At 46.8% G+C, this 19,656-nt stretch overlaps 2 long non-coding RNA genes across 2 annotated transcripts in view; both read left to right on the top strand.

Moving 5' to 3' along the window:
* LOC142599914 (uncharacterized) overlaps positions 1 to 19,656 on the top strand; it is a 41,414-nt gene that overhangs the window by 692 nt on the left and 21,066 nt on the right. The window lies entirely within an intron of this gene.
* On the top strand, positions 3 to 6,142 carry LOC142599913 (uncharacterized). Its single transcript, XR_012833379.1, has 3 exons — positions 3 to 141; positions 340 to 3,733; positions 3,953 to 6,142. It is a non-coding gene; the product is annotated as an uncharacterized LOC142599913 (long non-coding RNA).

The raw sequence follows: 19,656 nt of genomic DNA, 5'->3' as shown, positions 1-19,656 counted from the left end.
CTCTTCCGGCAGTGGCTCCGTAGGCTGGGCAGGCTGTAGGTAACGCCGGGCGGACGGTGAGGCCGGCAGCTCCCCCGGGGGAAAGCGCATCAGCAGAGGGGGAGCGGGGAGGCGAGCTCGGGAACATCCAGGTTTGGGCACGTAAGCGGGAAGCGCGTGGTTGGGCATGGCCGCGCGGGGCCAAGGGGCAGGGAGGAGGTCACCTTCACGGAGCAAGGAGCTTGTTCCTAAAAGGCAGGTTCCAGGCAATCGGTTCATTTAGGTCAGCTGGGAATGAAAACCTACTTTTTCTTTTTTTTTTTTTTTTTCCCCCGTCGGATTCTATGGGAATGAGAACAGAGGGGCTGGGTTGGACTGAACCATCTGTTGAGCCGCACTGTTCGCCGTGCTCTGACAGCTGATGAAGTTCTGCAGAACATGGCTGGCCAAGTGATGCTGGGATGAAAAACATGCAGTAGATAAAGGTGGACACCAGTGGACTTGGATAAGACTTTCAACATTGGCTCCCATGAAGTACCATGACCCAAATGAAGGCAACACGCCGTTAATGAAATCACCATGGCTGCCCCCAAAACTGGGGCAAACGGCCAAAAACTGGGCTGTAGATGTTGGGAGGGGAACAGCATGGAGTCCATGCCGAGTTTAGTTAAATCCCATTTCCATTACCATTCATAAGGTCCATGGTGAGACCACTATGGGTAAAGCTGCAAGCATGCTGCAGGATGGGTCAGCGTATGAATATGGATCTTGAAGAAACTGTCCAAAATAAAGTGGATTTTTAGAAAGGAGGCCACTGATGATTTAGGAAAGAAAACCAAATAAGCAGTGGAGAACAGCTCACTGAGCAGCCAATTAGAAAAAGGTCTGGAGATTACAGTGGATCCCAAAAGTCATGTGAGACCACTGCATGGTATTAATGGTACTAATGCAAAAAAACCCAAAACGAAACAAAAAACCCCCACCCAAACCCCAAACCAAATATATCTTTCTTGTAGAACATCTTAATGGCAACATATGTAGGACATAGAAAGTAATGATGAAGCTGTAAAATAGTGCTGAATCCTCAGCTGGAGTACTGTGCTTATTTTGACATTTAACAATAAAGACAGACACCTACTTGGGGGAATTCTGAAAAAAAAAAAAAAAAGACTGATAAGAAATGCATTCCTTAATGAAAAGCTGAAGGAATTGTTTTGCTTTTCCAGAACAAAGGCAGAGCAGTAGAACAGTCCTTCGGTGAATAAGCAGGCAAAGGCATAAACTATAAAGAAATCGTTTAATGTCAATTACGACTGCACCATGCTTATTAATGATTACCCGCTGGAAAAGCTGGCGGACATTTTGGGGTATGCATTCACAGAAAGCCTTCGAACAATGTTTCACTGCAGTGCTTCTTCAACAGCTGCTCCACATGAGACTAACAGCTATACCCCTCACGTTGCAGTCCACTGCTGCCTGTCACTGCCATAGAGCCCTGGTTCATCTCCTGTGCTTATTGATAGATGTGGTTGCATAAGGAGGCTGATGGTCTGAGGATCCGGCTCCTAAAATTGTTCAGAAAAAAAGAAAACCTTTTTTATGCAATGCTGAGGTATCCAAGAACACCAGGTAGAAATAACAGGCCAAAGAACAGCCAAACAATTGTTCTGGGATTTCTCTACTTTTTTGCTAGAACTAAGAAATTCTGTATTTAAAAATCACTCGTTGCATCTTAATTATTCATTGTTCTTTTTATTAAGCAGCTGGTCTGGCCATCCTAGTTTGTTCCAACCTGTGGAACCCAGGAATGGCATTATCCACTGTGTTCTTGGCTATCCTGGACCTCATGGCTGCAAACATCCAGCCAAAGGACAGGCTGCAGACCTGTCTCGTGGTCAGGCTGTATGTAGGTATCCTGGCTACTTATAGCAGAAGTCCTGTCTGCTGATGGGGCTGCAAAGGTAACACCCGAACAAAAGCGAGGAGGATCTGAAGCTGTTTGCTCAGAGCTTGGTGGTGGGAGGTGCCAGGTGGCAGTCTTCATGAAGTTTGTGCAGTACAAAAGGAACGGATGGGAAGGAAGGGAGGAAGGGAAAGATTATTCATGTTGCAGTTTAGGTTCCTTGGAGAAGATGTAGCAACATCAAGAGCTGGAATTGTCAACATCCAAGCTAGTTTCCCCAAGCAGACTTCATAGCCAACAGACAAGGTGTCCTAGGTTTGGCTAGGATAGAGTTAATTTTCACCAGCAACTGGGATGGGACACAGCCAGGACAGGTGACCAAACCTAGCCAAAGGGGGTATTCCATACAATATGACATCATGTTCGGCATAAAAGGGAGCTAGTTGGGGAGGGGCAGCACAGCTCCAGGATGTGTGGCTTGAGGACGGTCCAGCTTTGGGACGGGTCTGAGCATGCAGTCTGAGTTGTATGGTCGTTGGGTGAGAAACTGCATTGTTTCACCAGTTGTGTATCTTCTGTTATAAGCACTGTTGTTGTTATTTCCCTCTACCTTTGCTGTCCCAGTAAACTGTCCAGTAATCCCAACCCACGAGGCTTTGTCTTTCCCATTCTCCTCCCCATCCTGCCAGGGGTGGGTGAGCGAGCAGCCATGTGGTGCTCAGCTGCCGGCTGGGGCTAAACCATGTCAGTCCTTTTTGGCACCCAACGTGTGCCAACGTTGTTGTTGAGATAACAACAAATCTGATCCAAGCGTGTTAAAACAAAGTTGTTACGAGTAATGATTGTATTATTTTAAACAGCCACTGGTCACAATGGTGTTTTGTTTGGTCACGTGGCTGTGGTATGTAAACTCTTGCTGTAGATATTGCCTGCGGTGCTGTTTATCAGCTCTGAGAGAAGGGTCCAGATTCTCATTTTGCTGTACTGTGTAATACTGACTTATGATATGATAACATCAATGGTCATGAGCTTAAGTTGGTATTTGTATGGGGCTTTGCTGTCATGCCCATACCTTGGACACCATCTCTTTGACTTGATTAATAATCACACCCAATCTATGGGGAAGATGAGGGGGATACTTTCTCCCACTCTTTCACCTCCCCTTTTCCCTTCAGGCTAGTTAGAGAATTTTGAGAATTTTGAATACCCTCGGGATGTTCAAGCCAGCATGTTCCTATTGTTATGGCTACTGAATGTGTTTCAAGTCTTGTTCAGGGTTACAAAAAAGTGTTTTAAGAATATCACCCAGAGATCTTCCCCAAGGCTGAATAGTCAGGGCTGGCATGGCATGTGGGCAGGTATCTAGAGACCTTCTCATCCCCAATGCTTTGGAATTTCACCCCCAACAACTACAGGACCCTGATAAAGTGATAGAATATTTGAAAGAAAAATGCTGTGGCTATTCCAAGGAGGCACAACTTACTGCACTGTGCTGGGCCCTGGCCACTACCTACTAAATGCTGCTTGATAGTAGGCAGCACCCTCAGGGAGAAGAGAGGGAAAACAGACCCACCAGCACTGCAGCTACCCCAACCCCTACAAAAGACACTGTGGCTACTCAAACACCCGTGACAGGGACTGCAGGTGAACCAAAAAAACAACCCGTACCAATATCAGTTGCCCCTATAAAGAAGAAGAAATACAGAAAGAAATCAGTTCGCTTAGTGAAGGATGATGATGAACCAGGACAATCATGAGAACAAGAAGAAGAGCCAGAACCAGAGGTCATTGTCCATCACCTGTCCCTGAGTGAGCTGCAAGATATGTGAAAAGATTTCAGCCACCTTCCAAGTGAGCACATCATTACCTGGCTGCTCCGATGCTGGGATAACGGGGCCAGTAACCTGGAATTAGAGGGTAGGGAGGCCAAGCAGCTGGGATCCCTGTCCAGGGAAGGGGGCATCAACAAGGCGATTGGGAAAAAGACACAAGCCCTCAGCCTCTGGAGGTGACTCCTGTCAAGCGTGAAGGAAAGGTATCCTCTCAGTGAAGATGATGTATGTCTTCCAGGCAAGTGAACCACCATGGAGCAAGGTATCCAGTACCTGAGGGAATTAGCCGTGCGGGAGGTAGTTTATTATGACCCAGACAACATGCAGTTACCCACAGACCTTGACAAAGTCCAGCGCACACACGACCCATGTGGCGGAAGTTTGTATGGAGCACACCATCATCATACACCAACTCATTACTGGCAGTAATGGACTGGAAAAACAAAGAGGCGCCAACAGTGGATGAAGTGGCTGGCCGACTCCAGCAGTATGAAGAAAGTCTCTCTTCCTCGTGTCGGCTGTGGAGAAACTGTGCTGGAAGCTCCAGCAACTTGAGGAGAATTTGTCCTACTCTCCACCTGTACAGACCAGTATGTCAGCTATTAGGAGTAAGGGTTCCTCTGCTCAATAGAGAGGATATAGAGGATACACACCACAAGGCAGCCTGTGGTTTTACCTGTGTGACCACGGAGAGGATGAGGCAGTGGGATGGAAGGCCTACCTTGATCCTACAGGCACAAGTACATGAGTTGCAAGGCAAAACAGTCACAAAAGGGGATTCTTCCAGGAAAAATGCCTCTCCTGTTTCCAGCGGGCAGTCCCCTAGACTGAGTGGAAGGCCTACTCATATGTATGATCCTCTTGAAGGGACCTCTAAGTCATTTTTGCAAGAAGTGAGTAGTGAATATGATGAGCAGGATTAGAGGGGCCCTGCCTCCAGCCAGGTGGAGGAGAGGGACAGCTGGGTTTACTGGACTGTGTGGATCCGATGGCCTGGCACGTCAGATCCACAAGAGTACAAGGCTCTAGTGGACGCCGGTGCACAGTGTACCCTAATGCCATCAAGCCATGAAGGGGCAGAACCCATCTCTATTTCTGGAGTGACAGGGGGATCCCAACAGCTGACTCTACTGGAGGCTGAAGTGAGTCTAACTGGGAATGTCTGGGAAAAGCACCCCATTGTGACTGGCCCAGAGGCTCCATGCATCCTGCGCATAGACTAGCTCCAGAGAGGGTATTTCAGGGACCCAAAAGGGTACTGGTGGGCTTTTGGAGCTGCCCTGGACACGGAGGAAACTGAACCATTGTCTACTTTGCCCGGTCTCTCGGAGGACCCCTCTGTTGTGGGGTTGCTCAGAATCGAAGAACAACAGGTGCCAATTGCTACCACAATGGTACAATACCACACCAACCGATTCCCTGGTTCCCATCCATAAGCTGATTCATCAACTGGAGAGCCAGGGAGTGATCAGCAGTACCTGCTCACCCTTTAACAGCCCCATATGGTCAGTGCAGAAGTCTACTGGAAAGTGGAGACTGACAGTAGACTATCGTGGCCTGAATGAAGTCACGCCACCCATGAGTGCTGCTGTGCCAGACATGCTGGATCTTCAATATGAACTGGAGTCAAAGGCAGCCAAGTGGTATGCCATGATTGATATAGCTAATGCACTTTTCTCAATCCCTTTGGTGGCAAAGTGCAGGCCACAGTTTGCTTTCACTTGGAGGGGCATCCAGTACACCTGGAACCAACTGTCCCAGGGGTGGAAACACAGCCCCACCATTTGCCATGTGCTGATCCAGAATGCATTGGAACAGGGTGAAGCTCTGGAACACCTGCAGTACATTGATGATATCATCGTATGGGGCAGCATGGCAGAAATCTCTGAGAAAGGGAAGAACATAGTCTAAATCCTTCTGAAAGCTGGTTTCACCATAAAATGAAGTAAGGTCAAGGGACCTGCACAGGAGATCCAGTTTTTAGGAGCAAAATGGCAAGATGGACATTGTCAGATCCCAATGGATGTGATCAAGAAAATAGCATCTATGTCTCCACTGACCAACAAAAAGGAAACACAGGCTTTCTTAGGCGTTGTGGGTTTCTGGCAAATGCACATTCCAAATTACAGTCTCATTGTAAGCCCTCTCTATGAGGTGACCCAGAAGAAGAATGATTTCAGATGGGGCCCTGAGCAATGAGGAGCCTTTGAACAAATTAAACAGGAAACAGTTCATGCAGTAGCCCTTGGGCCAGTCCGGGCAGGACCAGATGTAAAAAATGTGCTCTACACTGCAGCTGGTGAGAATGGCCCTATCTGGAGTCTATGGCAGAAAGCACCAAGGGAGACTTGAGGCCAGCCCCTGGGGTTTTGGAGTTGGGGATACAGAGGATCCAAGGCCCAGCTGAAAAAGAGATATTGGCAGCATGTGAAGGGGTTCAGTCTGCTTCAGAAGAGATTGGTACTGAAGCACAACTCCTCCTGGCACCCTGACTGCTGGTGCTGGGCTGGATGTTCAAAGAGAACAGGTCATGCAACTGATGCTACGTGGAGTAAGTGGGTCGCACTGATCACACAGCAGGCTTGAATAGGAAACCCTAATCATCCAGGAATTCTGGAACTGGTGGTGGACTGGCCAGAAGGCAAAGATTTTGGAATGCCACCAGAGGAGGAGGTGACACAGGCTAAAGAGGCCCCACCATATAATAAACTGCCAGAAAATGAGAAGCCATATGCCGTGTTCACTGATGGGTCCTGTCACATTGTGGGAAAGCATCAGAAGTGGAAGGCTGCTGTATGGAGCCCTATACAATAAGTTGCAGAAGCTGCTGAAGGAGAAGGTGAATCGAGCCAATTTGCAGAGGTGAAAGCCATCCTGCTGGCTTTAGACATTGCTAAAAAAGTGGCCGATGGTCTGCCTCTCTAATATCTGGTGACACTCATGGATGGTGACAAATGCCCTGTGGGGGTAGTTACAGCAATGGAAGCAGAGCAACTGGCAGCGCAGAGGCAAACCCATCTGGGCTGCCCCACTGTGGCAAGATATTGCTGCCCGGCTAGAGAAGCTCATTGGGAAAGTACCTCATGTAGATGCCCACATACCCAAGAGCTGGGCCACTGAGGAACATCAAAACAACCAGCAGGTGGATCAGGCTGCTAAGATTGAAGTGGCTCAGGTGGATTTGGACTGGCAACATAAGGGTGAATTATTTATAGCTCGGTGAGCCCATGATACCTCAGGCCACCAAGGAAGAGATGCAGCATATAGATGGGCTTGTGACCAAGGGGTGGACTTGACCATGGACGCTATCTCACAGGTCATCCATGAATGTGAAACATGCACTGCAGTCAAGCAAGCCAAGCGGGTAAAGCCTCTGTGGTATGGAGGACAATGGCTGAAATATAAATATGGGGAGGCTTGGCAGACTGATTACATCACACTCCCACAAACCCACCAAGGCAAGCGCTATGTACTTACAATGGTGGAAGCAACCACTGCATGGCTGGAAACACATCCTTTGTCCCATGCCACCGCCCAGAACACTATCCTGGGTCTTGAAAAGCAAGTTCTGTGGTAACATGGCACCCCAGAAAGAATCGAGTCAGACACCGGGACTTATTTCTGGAACAACCTCATAGACACCTGGGCCAAAGAGCATGGCAATGAGTAGGTGTATCACATCCCCTACCATGCACCAGCCTCTGGGAAAATCAAGCAATACAATGGACTGTTAAAGACTGTGCTGAGAGCAATGGGTGGTGGTACCCTCAAACATTGGGACACACATTTAGCAAAAGCCACCTGGTTAGTTAACTCTAGGGGGTCTACCAATCGAGCTGGCCCTGACCAATCAAAACTTCCATGTACTGTAGAAAGAGATAAAGTCCCCATAGTACGTATGAAGAATATGTTGGGGAATACAGTCTGGGTTAGCCCTGCTTCAGACAAAAGCAAACCCATCTGTGGGATTGCTTTTGCTCAAGGACATGTATCAATGGTATTACAGTAAGAAGCACCCAAATTAATGAAGGATGAATGCCATGATGATGGAACTAGAACCGGCCTTAGCAACTGGTGCTCAGCAACTTCCTTGAAATCAACATCTTCAACCCACAGACTGTGAGCATGGACCACACCAGATACACCAGCCATGAGTTCTGGATGCAGCATGCAACAATCCAACAACACACAATCCAACAACACACATCATCACCCCTGCCCTGAGAAACTGCTATGACAGATGGAGCCCAAAGTCATGAACTAAATGAACTCAGTGGACATCATAGAGGGATGGCCTATAGACTTAAGGGAATGATATCTGTGTGTGTGTGTGTATATATATGTGTATCTCAAAGATAGGGAAAATGGTGGTGATTAATTGGGAAGTGTAGGATCTGGGCATGATGTAGATGGTATAAAATAAGGGGTGGGTAGGATAAGGATAGAGTTAATTTTCACCAGCATCTGGGATGGCACACAGCCAGGACAGGTGACCAAAACTAGCCAAAAGGGGTATTCCATACAATATCATGTCATGCTCAGCATAAAAGGGGGCTAGTCGGGGAGGGGGGACGCGGCTCCAGGACGCGTGGCTCAGGGATAGGTCTGAGCGTGCAGTCTGAGTTGTACGGTTGCTGGATAAGAAACTGCATTGTGTATCACCAGTTATGTATCTTCTGTTATAAGCACTGTTGTTGTTGTTTCCCTCTACCTTTGCTGTCCCAGTAAACTGTCCTTACCTCAACCCACGAGGCTTTGCCTTTGTCTTCCCATTCTCCTCCCCATCCTGCCAAGGGCGAGTGAGTGAGTGGCCATGTGGTGCTCAGCTGTGGCTGGGGCTAAACCACGACACAAGGGAAAGCCTAAAACAGGTCAGCTGAACATCACCCTGGGAGTCTCTAGGTTACTCTGCAACTCTAGAGTAAGCTTGCAGCAGCGAACTTAGATGCTGATATCTATATTACAGACATCCACAGTTAATAAAATGAGTCCCCTTCCAGAACTCCTTTGTAGAATTCACTCCTGGAGCCTTTTTCTGGCCATGAAAGCTCTAAGGCCATGAAATAAAACAAGCTGCATGAATGAAATATCACTCCTCATTGCTCCAGTACTAAGACCTGCTAATGTTAAATTGCGAGGTAATATTATCATCACCTTCAGTATTTTGGTTGTGTACAACTTAGGTTCATCCAGGCTATGCTGGGGAGCAGATTAAAAATCCTGAGGGACATCTGGATCCAGTGGCAGTCATAGATCATGAGATCCACCTCCCCTAACCTTAGGCATCTATGGTACAGATGTCTCCACATGAGCAAATCATAATAGCTTCTTTTATAGTCAGTGCATGAAAGCAGGCATTTGTGGAGCACAACTCATAATCTTAAGGACAGCTGCCTGGACCGTACCAATAGTCCATCTAGACCAATGTACTGTTCCTGAGAACAGTCCAACCAGATCTGCGGGGAAACTGTGATAAAGCAACCACATGAAGACACTTCCTTAGAACACTCTCTTGATCTCCAGCAATTTGCAACTGAGGCATAAATTATATCCTCGTATGTAATAGCCATTGATGTCATATTAATTTTCTATTAAATAGTCCAAATTCCCCTGATCCCATGCAAAATGTTAGCACTTACAGCATCCCATGATATGAAATTCCAATGCTTTACTACATGGAGCTTCAAATAATACACCACTTTGTTTCTTTGGGACCTGCGACTTGCTAGCTTGCTTTTTCTTGTGCTGGAGAAGACAGTGAACAATTGATCCCTACTTCCATCTCCGTGTTTTGCAGGCTTTTACATGTCTTTATCAAATACGTATTTAACAAGATCTTCCTTTCTACTCTGAGAAGTCCCACCCAACTTAGTGATCCTTTCCATGGGAGCCATTTCATGCTTTAATCATCCTCAGTGCCCTCCCTAAACCTTTTCTTGTCTCATTCTGAGGAAGGTGTCTAAAGTGCACCAGATGAATCATGATCTAGAAAGACCTGGCCACATCTCAGCCACCTACTGGGAATGGTTCCTGTCCCATACCATCCTCCAACCATGCCTATGTATTGTTGTAGACTGTGCTAGTTGCCCCAGGCCAAAACTGTGCCAGGGACCACACAAACAGTGTGACATTGACTCCATCTATACTTGTAAGTTAAACAAAGCTAAGGAATATTCATGGAACTTAATCACCCTTTTGCTAAATTTTTTAAAAGGCCCATGGCACAGTGTCCATCCATGCCAACTAAGAGCATCCCAAATAATCCTTAGACACAAGAGCTGTTAGCACAAACCTGGGGCCATTCCCTTTTTGCATACAACCACCCTGTTTTGGAGGGTAAGAGGATTTAATAGTGTGGACATTAACCATTCTGTTCCATAAGCATTTTCTGTCTTGGGCAAGCTTATTAGTCTAATACAAAAGCAGTCAATAAAGCTGCTTGTGGAACAGTGCTTAGGGACATACCCTTGTCCTGTTTAATTAAAGAGCACAGAAGTGGCCTAGATGTGTGAAATTAAGTGTAAGATGTATACTGTCTTGTCTACCACAAGACCTTTCTACCATAGAAGAGGCAATGGTGTGGGCAGACCTAGTGTGAGTAAGCAGTTGGACATTTCTGCAGAATTTCTCTCACCAAATGTGAAGACGTAAGAGAATGTGTACCAGGGAAAATGGAAAGACTGTGGAGGTGGATGGGATTTTCAAAAGCTTTGGCTTTGCAAAGGCCAGGCACCATATCAGTCTGTGCTCTCTCAGCATCATGTGGGTGGCTACAGCATTGACTGATTACCTTCCCTTCCATGAGCACACACAAACCAGCCAACTGCATGGCGCTGGAGCAAGGAGCTAGGCCCTGCTCTCCAGCAGAAGGCACCACAACCTCCAAAGTTGTGTACAGTGTGTGCCCCGGAGGTAAAACATCAGAGCAAGAGAGGAGGATCTGGAAGCTACACCCATTTCCCATGCTCAGGGGCTGGAACAGAGCTCTCCTGCTTTTCAAGAGCAGTTTGCCAGGCTGGATTTTCCTTTTCCAAATTAGAACTAAGTGTGCTGGAAGAAAGCATTGGAACAAAGAGACACTGCCTTTCAAAGAGCTAAAATGCTGGTGATATCAGAACTCTGGGAGAGGCGGTCCCTTCCAATTCCCACAGCATTTGAATCTTACTGGGAGCTGGCAGATGCTCTCTCATAAATGCCTCTCTAGACACACTCTGGCAGCAGCCCTGCTAGGTGCCACTCAGTTGGCATATGCTGAGTATTTGCCACCTATGGCAGAAGCCTCTGTCCTGAAGGCTCCGCAGTCCTGGTTGCAGGGAAGCTGCCTTGCAACCCACCAAGACAGTCCATGGGCTGGAAGGTGGAATTCCACCCTTGGACCTCCCAGTCCCCTCTGGGGATGTATGTTGTGTTTGAGGAAAATGATGCTCAATGTAGACATTTTAGTGACCCTTACGTTCATAATTAACAGCATGTTCACTGACATATCCTGGTGACAGATGAGTCTGTAAAGCAGTTTTAAAATGCACCTTCTTGCAGTACACAGAAGAAATCACATGAACCCTGATGATCTGTTTATCTGTCTCTTTTCCTCCTCTTGGCTGGTTGCTGAAGTGACTTGCTCCTTCCCAAGTTATTCAGCCTTGCAATTATAACCTCTGGCAAATAAAATTATTGAAGGATAATTACAAACATTTCAAAAAATTTCCATTTCAGTGGGAGGATCTTCTCTCCTGTGATGCTCTCATGTTTCATCCTTTCTGGTTTATTCCATTTCTTTTTTCTCTGCTTGTGCATAGATGAATTCAGCAATAGTTCGGGGACCAAGGAATCAAAGGAAGTGTATCAAACAAAGCTAGTGCAACAAGATCTGGGCCAAGAGGTCACCTTTGAATCAGATGGTGGATTTTAAAGTCCGCTCAGCCAAATTTTATTCCGGCAATGCTGAAAACAAGGAGAGATGTGACTGCCAAGAATGCAGTCACTCTAGGCTTAGGATAGTGAAATGGCAAGAAATGTGCCCTGTGCGTTTTCATAATTTTATTATAAATCTAAAGACATGCCTTGGAATGTGTTTGGCCAAAGCTGTGGGAGGTAGTGTAACGTAAGGCTTTTTGTACTCATTTGTAGATTATTTTTATCTGAAGCCACAACCCTCAATCCCACCCTTTTCTCTGTAATCTTTTCTTGAAATAACTGAAGCTAACATCCTGTTATCGCTTTGGGTTAGTCCCATTCTTAACAAAGTTGTTCCTTCACCTGCTAATACTTGGGCTAGTTTTCTCATTCATGTTCTTTCTCTTTTTTTTTTCTTTTTCCCATTAGGATTTAATGGGTGTAGCGGATTTCCTTCAGAGTCTTATGTTTATTTGGGGGGAAGCAGACCATGATTTTATTGGAAATTATTAGTATAATTCATGGGGTTTGTGCTCTCTGAAAGCACCAGAGATGAAAAAGTCTTTTGTACTTTCTGCTCTTGAAAGATCATTGTTTCTGGCAAAGTCATTTAGCATTTTCCAAGCTATGAAATGATATCACTCACAGGTGAAGCATGGAAAATGCTACCTCCAGACCCGCCAGAGGATACTGAGAAATGCTAAGACAATTTTGTCAGGAAAACCACAGTGTCTGTGACATATGTTGTCCTTTTGGCTTTGTACATTTATTGAAAAGTTAAGGAATAGGCTGGATTCAAATGGACTTGCTACGTGTTGTGGAACAGGTGGCTTAGTTTTAATTTTCAGGGAATTTTGGTGGGGTTTTTTAGTGAAATTTAAATTGCATTTAAAACCAGTAAAAAATAAATCCTCAGAAATACAGTATTCAGGACTTACAAACTTTGGCACTTGGTGCTGAGTTCCTACATTTTCTGACCTTCAGAACATAGCTGCCTAGACCAAATGACCTCTTTATCTGTTCCCATAGACTGTTTACACCTAGCATCCTTCCTTGGGCAATCATTCATCTAGGTAACTCTGGAGAACTTCCTCATTCATTTTTCCCTTGTTTAGCATGCAAATTCCAGAAAGATTTTCTACCTCTGATGTAAACTCTTACACTCCTTTATATGCAAACTCTGACCTTGTCAAACCAGTAAACTCCACTCACTGCTTTGCTTAAATTTCTTGAAATTTTCCCTGTGAAAAAAACAAAAACAACCACAAAACCCCACCAAAAAACCCAAACCCCAAGAAGATATTTAAGATATTTTTTATCATAGAATCATAAAATGATTTGCGTTGGAAGGGACCTCAAAGGTCATCTAGTTCCAACCCCCCTGCCATGGGCAAGGGCACCCTCCACTAGACCAGGTTGTCCAAAGCCCCATCCAACCTGGCCTTGAACACTTCCAGGGATGGTACCCTTTTTCCCATTCTATTTAAATGCTATCAACACTCTGATCCAAAATTATTTACTGTAACTAGTTCTTCTGTAATGTGTTCACTACTATAAGTACATCTGAAAGACATCCCTTTTGGCTTGTGGGGATAAGGAAGTATAATATCACATTCCTCTATCTTTGCAGCTGGAACATTAAACTCTTGCATATTGACAATTCACAGTAATATTTATTCTTGGTATTAAAGAGACATTAAGGTCTAGGGTTTTATAAAAGAAGCCTCTAACACCATCTCATTTTTCCCCTTCACCATCCTTTCCCAGAGGACTTTGACTCAACTCATTCTTTTTTCTTCCTGCTTTGTCTCAGTTTTCTTTATTATCTGTCACTGTATCATCATTCAGTAATGATCAAGAAGACAAATCCAATGTAGGGGATCATTAGGAAAGGAAGAAAGAACAGTACAGAAAGCATTGTTCTAGCTCTGGTTTGCTCACATCTTGAGAACTGTGCCTACATCTCCAAAAGCAGATAACCGAACCTGAAAGGTTCAGAGAAGAGCACGGCAAACATTAAAGATATGGAATGATTTACATTTAAGGAGTGGCTGAGTAGGCTTGAATTGTTCAGCTTCAGAAAGAGATGACTGACTTCAGAAGTTGGGCTAATAGAGCTGCGAAATGATGAGTGGGAAAGGTGGATCCTGTGAGTCAATAGAGAAGGCATTCACTTCTCTTCCAGAACAAGAACCAGGAGCTGTCAAACGACACTAAGACAGCTTCAAAATTAAGAAGAAGGAGCAGCCCTTCTCACGGTGCCTGGTGGGTCTGTGGAGCCCTTCAGCAAATGGTGCTCAAGATGCAAAACGTGTCCAGGCGCACCGGATGAGTGCTTGGCAGAGGGGTCTGTCAGAGCTACAGATAAACTATATTTGGCTCGGGAAATCCCCTGAACTGAAAAGAGACAGAAATTGAAAGAGTAGTCCCAGGGGAGTACAGCAAATGTTTATACATATACTTGCGCTGCTCTTACTTTCCACTGTGCTCTTCCTCATAGCTGCTGCTTGAAGCAGGGTACCTTGGAAGACAAATCTGCAGTCTCAGCCACCACAGATGTTTTTCTGTGGCACATTCTTCCATATTCAAATCTTGTTTCTATGGTCCCATCATCTTGCTCATATACATCATAGAATCATAGAATCATAGAATGGTTAGGGTTGGAAGGGACCTCAGAGATCATCTAGTTCCAAACCCCCTGCTGCAGGCAAGGACACCCTCCACTAGACCACGTTGCCCAAAGCCTCATCCAACCTGGTCGTAAACACTTCCAGGGAGGGGGCATCCACAACCTCTCTAGGCAACCTGTTCCAGTGCCTCACCACTCTCACAGTAAAGAATTTCTTTCTAACATCTAATCTAAATCGACCCTCCTTCAGCTTAAGCACATTACCCCTTGTCCTCTCACTACACTCCCTCATAAACAGTCCCTCACCATCTTTCCTGTAGGCCCCTTCAGATAATGGAAGGTTGCAATTAGATCTCCCTGGAGCCTTCTTTTCTCCAGACTGAACAACCCCAACTCTCTCAGCCTGTCCTCATAGGAGAGGTGCTCCATCCCTCCAGTCAGCTTCGTGGCCCTCCTCTGGACTCCCTCCAACAGCTCAATGTCTCTCCTGTACTGTACATCCCTGCACCCTGTTCTGCTGTGCTTTTTTTTTTTCCCTCAGCTCAATCCTTGCAGTAATACATGATTTTTGTTATTTCTGTCTTCCTACCTGAATTAGATACAATCCCTTCTTGAAAAGGACCACAGCCTGACTCAGATGGTAGGGCTCCACATGCATCCTCTGTAGGGAAGGAACTACTGTCCTTGCTTAATTTCCACATCTCTCCTGATAACCCAGGCAGCCTGTGATAAGCCAAATTCATACTGTCCCTCTGCGACTGGTCTGTGTGATGGTTTCTGGGTATGTAACCAAGGTCTGCGGAAAAAAACCAGGAAAGCCGCAGCGCGAGGAGACTGTGACTGTGACCTCTGTTGCTGTGTTAAGTACAATGCAAATAATTAGAATCATAGAATGGTTTGGGTTGGAAGGGACCTCAAAGATCATCTAGTTCCAGCCCCATTGCAATAGACAGGGACACCCTCCACTAGACCAGGTTGCCCAAAGCCCCATCCAGCCTGGCCTTGAACTCTTCCAGGAGGGGGCATCCACAGCTTCTCTGGGCAACCTGTTCCAGTGCCTCACCACCCTCACTGTAAAGAATTTCTTCCTAACATCTAATCTAAATCGACCCTCTTTTAGTTTAACCATTCCCCTTCGTCCTATCACTACACTCCCTGATAAAACAGTCCCTCTCCAGCTTTCCTGTAGGCGCCTTCAGGTAATGGAAGGCTGCTCTAAGGTCTCCCTGGAGCCTTCTCTTCTCCAGGCTGAACAACCCCAACTCTCTCAACCTGTCCTCAAAAGCCATGTATTAGGTCTCGACTGCACCATGTCGCGATCAAGGGCGTGTTTCCACCTTGAAGCCCCAGAATCTGTGAGGCAGGAACCGGGAACGGTTCCCCACGGGCCAGGCTCGCCCGCCCAGCTGCACTCGTCGGCAGAGCCCGCAGCGGCGCCTCCCGGCCACAGGCGCCGTCCTGCGGCGCCCCCGTGCGGCCTGCCCGGGCCTTCCCGCCTGCGGCCGGCGGGGCCGGGCCCGCGGTGCGGCCTGGGCACCGGGATGCCCTTCCTGCCCCGCCGGGCGGCCGTGCCGACCAGGGACCGGGGGCGAGACGCCTCCAGCCCCACTCTGGCCCGGGGAAGGGCGGCTGCTCCGCGGGGCGCAGGCCTTGGCGAGGCATGGTTGTTGCTGGGGCTTCACCTTCTCTTCAGACAACCCCTGAGCCAGACCCCCGGTGTCCCCTCTCCCAGATCCCCAGGGCTTATGGAGGGCTTCTGTAACAGAAGTCACCGCTGTCTTTAAGGAGGACAGCCCCTTGTCTCCCCGGCTTGATCTGGTTCCTCCAAAGGAACCCACAAGGACATTTTGGGACCCAAATCCCATTATTTCAGTGGATGTTGGTACCTAAGTATTTCTGTAGATCTTAATTTCTTTCACATTTTCTAGCCAAGGTGGAATTTCCCATTGGGCTGATGGATAAACTCCTCAACAAAACCCCTACAAAACTCCCCCTTATTGACATGAAAATAAAGCAAAGAGAAAACCCTGTAACTGTTGAGCAGTTGCATTCTTTAGAGGTGGTGGTTGTATTTCTCAACCAGAAATTATGTCACACCCATGGCGCAATGCAGTAAACATGTAAGGGGAAAACCATTCCCACCCAAAGTCTGTACTCTGGTGAGGCTAGGTGTTTTGGTTGGCTTAAACAAGATGCAAATAGTTTGAAAGGTGCTGGTGGGGCTAATGCAGTCTCCCAGTTCTTGGCCAGGTCAGATGCTGAGCAGGGAGGCTGCTGACTCCGTGAGATACCTGCTGAAATCAAACCGTCCCAAGGCTGGCTCTTGGTGTCATGAGAGCAGCTTCCCTGGACATGGCCTTGAAGAACGCTCCTGAGTGAAGAGCATCCTCCTCCATATTCAAAGGTTGCATTTCCTTCCTCAGGTTCTGGCAAAGTGAAATTCAGTCAGAAAAGACCTAATTACCTTATGCAGTGTTTTCACCCAAAACAAGTCTGGTTCTCCCAGTCTTTGGAAGCCAAAGAAGTGTTATGTGAAAACACGTCTCCATCACTGGGAAACCCCATGCCTCTGGAGGCCCACCACCTGGCCTTGACCTTGAGCAGGGTTCACTGAGCCTGGCAAGACCTTCACTGTGCCTCAGCAAGGGCTGGCCCTATGACACCATGGAGCTACCACATTCCTGCCCACACACAGTGACCACGGATGTCCTGGGACTGCAGGGACGCATGACACAGTTGGAGCAGTTCACATTGGTGACCATGTGTTGCAAGGACAGGAGGAGCACCAGGACCCGATCCTTCCCCACAGGCACTCGGTGGGGTGGCAGAAAATTGCTCATAGAAGTCAAGAGTGGATCCCACGGCCTGGAGAGGGGATGGATGTCCACTGGGACACCCTTCTCTCAGAGGCAATAGATCGATTCCTAGTAACTTTGGTTCTGTCAGAAATGGTAGCAATTTTCCTCTAAAACAAAGAGAAGAGTTTGGCCCTTTGTCTGTCCCTGAGGAAGGGGATGCAGGACATGCTGCCCTGGCAGCAGAAGCACAGTGGGTGGGCAGGTCCAGGAGAGCCAGCTGGGATGCCAGCATCGGCTCACACCGTGAGTCTGGAGTGCCACATCGTGAAAATCAGAACAAGCCTGCAGTGTTACAGCAGCATTCATAGTCAGAGAGAGCTGGCTTTTGCCCTTCAAGGGAGAGAGCCTGGCCAGGAGCACTGGAGCTATTAATTGAGTGACAGAGCAGTAATTTGTGCATTTAAATGGTAGAAAGCTAAATATGTTCTGCAATCAGTCCTAGCAAAGGACACTGATGGGGACATGCTCCTTTCAAAGCCTGATATGCAGCCGCTCCAGTTGCATGACACATCTCTGCAAGCACAGCTCTTTCCGCCTGTCTTTTGCCAGGCTCCCTTGAAGAGGCAGCTCCCCATGCCTGTTTTTCCCAAGCCAAATGTGATAGCAAGTAACAATCGAGATGATCATAACATATTGCTTCCAGCATAAATTAACAACATCTCTGATTTAAAAAGTCCTATTCATTTCTGAGGTGTATGTGTTGGCATCTATGCTGAAATATCTGCACCCTGGACAAACCCATCCCCTGTCTCTGCCCACAGCTATCTCAGCCAACCTGCTATTGCCCTTAGAGCAGGACTTCAAGTGATTCCTTCAGTTTCTCCACCTCAATAAGATTCGCATCCCTTTTTTTTCAGACATCTCTGCATTGTGCAGCTTCCAGGTGTTGCTTGAGGCAGATGTGGCACAGTTTTTTCTGTAAATCTTTCTATCCGGTAGGACAAGCATATTGCAGCTGTCTTCCATTATCATCACTTTGCTTTAGCGTAAGTGCTCCAGCTGTGTCAGAGCAGCTTGGTGTGTTGGCACGATCTCTTCTACTGAGTTTTCCCAGGTCTTAGTAGGAAAAAATGCAGAACGAAGGGGCATGTGTCAAGTTCTTAGCCCAAATGCAGCATCAGCTTTACCAGTGTTACACCTGATAGCTGTTTGCTTGATGTGCTCTTCGAAAGACCTGTGAGGGCAGTCTCCAGCCCTTCCTGCAGTGAGAAACAAAAGATGCTTGGTTCGCCTGATGAAACATCTGGACTGCTGAATGGAAATTCAGTGGTAGTTGGAGAAAATAATATCTCCCAAACAGAGTGGTGAATGTGAACAAACATGTGCTGGTTTTTTACAGCCTTGCCAGAGACCTGCTGATGCTGGAGCGTCAAGTGTAGAAAAATATCTGGCATCAAGTATACCCTTAAAAAAACATTCCCTTTGCATGCCATGAAATCCCTCCCTTCCAACATGCTTACAGGAATCCTTTGAAATCTCTCCATCAGCAGAGGCTTTTGTATGATGTTCCCCAGTTCTGATCCCTCACTTCTTTCAGTTTCCTCTCTTTGGTGCCCATCCTTTCTGTTGAAATCCAGCATATAAGATTTCCCAGATAATAAAGAGATTCAGTTTCCTGCACATACACATTCCTGGATGTAACAAATTTACACTCACTTTGGTACTTATCTGAGCTTGCATTTCACACCCTTCCTTGATAAAGATTAGTTCATATAGTCTCGAGGGTTTACTGCATGTCTTGTGTTATCTATAGTGTCTCTTCCAGTGTTAACAAAACTGTTCCTGCCACCATGCTGATTCGGGCATCTGTATCCAATTTAAAACAAACAAATATCCAGTTTGGTTTGGGGCTGATCACCCATGTGTACTCTGGAGCTGTTGGCAACCTCTGTCAAGTGATGAAGCCGCTGCAGGTTTTGCATCTCCTTCCAAATGACAAGCTTTGTCTCTGTGGTGTCTGCCACGGAGCCTGCGGCTCCTTGTGTTATGTCTTTTCCTTGAATGGCTTCCCTCTTCCACCAGAGGTATTTTCCATTTTATTTCACATGTGATACCACATGGTGTTCAGTAACCATGCAGAGCTAAGACAACTGACAGAGTCTGCTCCTTTCAGCGTTAGCTGATCATTAGCTTTTTAGTACTGTGTAGCAGGAGAGACTGCGCAGCACTGCAGCATGCTCTAAGTAGCTCTGGCAAGAGCCTCTGAAACACTGTTATTGCTGAAAAATGCCTAATCACGAGTCTCCTCTTATTGTTATTCTCTGTGTGTTCCTGGGATGCCTTCCCCCTTTGCAGTAATACCATTTTTGCACCCTCCTGCCAGAGGGTGCTGGAGTGCGAGCTTTGATTATCGTCTAGTGGAGAAGGAGGTTTGCTGGGATTTTTACCAGAAAGTGCTGGACTTCCTCAGGCTGGTTTGCTAAAAGCTGACTAGAAGCACACTGCAGAGACCAGACTAGATGGGCAGCTTTTATTTAAATGAGAAAACGCTATATGGTGACAGCGGAGAAACAAACTTGGGAAGAGAATGAGAGAGTTCTCAGAACCGTCTCCGCAGGAACC

This window comes from Balearica regulorum, chromosome 1 (genome assembly GCF_011004875.1).
Source record: "Balearica regulorum gibbericeps isolate bBalReg1 chromosome 1, bBalReg1.pri, whole genome shotgun sequence".
NCBI classification, from domain to species: Eukaryota; Metazoa; Chordata; class Aves; order Gruiformes; family Gruidae; genus Balearica; species Balearica regulorum.
This window is presented reverse-complemented; position numbering and strand designations above follow the sequence as displayed.